The sequence below is a fragment of the Mus caroli genome, chromosome 7 (assembly GCF_900094665.2).
Source record: "Mus caroli chromosome 7, CAROLI_EIJ_v1.1, whole genome shotgun sequence".
Classification (NCBI taxonomy): Eukaryota; Metazoa; Chordata; class Mammalia; order Rodentia; family Muridae; genus Mus; species Mus caroli.
In genome coordinates this window covers 142,372,326-142,373,825 of record NC_034576.1, presented here as the reverse complement: position 1 = coordinate 142,373,825, position 1,500 = coordinate 142,372,326, and the positions used below count along the sequence as shown (strand labels likewise).

General features: G+C 37.4%; 1 protein-coding gene across 1 annotated transcript in view; it reads right to left on the bottom strand.

The window, feature by feature from the left end:
- LOC110298462 (scavenger receptor cysteine-rich domain-containing protein SCART1-like) overlaps positions 1-1,500 on the bottom strand; it is a 59,030-nt gene that overhangs the window by 6,051 nt on the left and 51,479 nt on the right. The gene's annotated exons all lie outside the window — the stretch shown is intronic.

Genomic DNA, 1,500 nt, shown 5'->3' with positions numbered 1-1,500 from the left:
GACAAGGCTGTCCACTTTCTCCCTACCTATTCAATATAGTACTTGAAGTCCTAGTAATTCAACAACAAAAGGAGGTCAAGGGGATACAAATTGGAAAGGAAGAAGTCAAAATATCACTATTTCAGATGATATGATAGTATATATAAGTGACCCTAAAAATCTACCAGAGAACTCCTAAACCTGATAAACAGCTTCAGTGAAGTAGCTGGATATAAAATTAACTCATACATGTCAATGCCCTTTCTCTACACAAAGGATAAACAGGCTGAGAAAGAAATTAGGGAAACAACACCCTTTCCAATAGTCACAAATAGTATAAAATACCTTGATGTGACTCTAACTAAGGAAGTGAAAGATCTATTTGATAAGAACTTCAAGTCTCTCAAGAAAGAAATCAAAGATCTCAGAAGATGGAAAGATCTCTGATGCTCATGGATTGGCAGGATCAATATAGTAAAAATGGCTATCTTGCCAAAAGCAATCTACAGATTCAATGCAATCCCCATCAAAATTCCAACCCAATTCTTCAACGAATTAGAAAGAGCAATCTGCAAATTCATCCTGAATAACAAAAAACCTAGGATAGCAAAAACTCTTCTCAAGGATAAAAAACCTCTGGTAGAATCACTATGTCTGACCTAAAGCTGTACTACAGAGCAATTGTGATAAAAACTGCATAGTACTGGTATAGTGACAGACAGATAGACCAATAGAATAGAATTGAAGAGCCAGAAATGAATTCACACACCTATGGTCACTTGATCTTTAACAAGGGAGCTAAAACCATCCAGTGGAAAAAAGACAGCATTTTCAACAAATGTTGTTGGCACAACTGGTGGTTATCATGTAGAAGAATGCGAATTGATCCATTCTTATCTCCTTGTACTACGGTCAAGTCTAAGTGGATCAAAGAACTCCACATAAAACCAGAGACACTGAAACTTATAGAGGAGAAAGTGGGGAAAACCCTCGAAAAATGGGCACAAAGGAAAAATTCTTGAATAGAACAGCAATGGCTTGTGCTATAAGATAGAGAATCGACAAATGGAACCTCATAAAAGTGCAAAGCTTCTGTAAGGTAAAAGACACTGTCAATAAAGCAAAAAGGCCGCCAACAGATTGGGAAAGGATCTTTACCAATCCTAAATCAGATAGGGGACTAATATCCAATATATATAAAGAACTCAAGAAGATGGACTCAAGAAAATCAAATAACCTCATTAAAAAAATGGGGCTCAGAGCTAAACAAAGAATTCTCACCTGAGGTATACCGAATGGCTGAGAAGCACCTGAAAAAATGGTCAACATCCTTAATCATCAGGGAAATGCAAATCAAAACAACCCTGAGATTCCATCTCACACCTGTCAGAATGGCTAAGATCAAAAATTCAGGTGACAGCAGATGCTGACAAGGATATGGAGAAAGAGGAAACACTCCTCCATTGTTGATAGGATTGCAAGCTTGTACAACCACTCTGGCGGTTCCTCAGAAAATTGGAT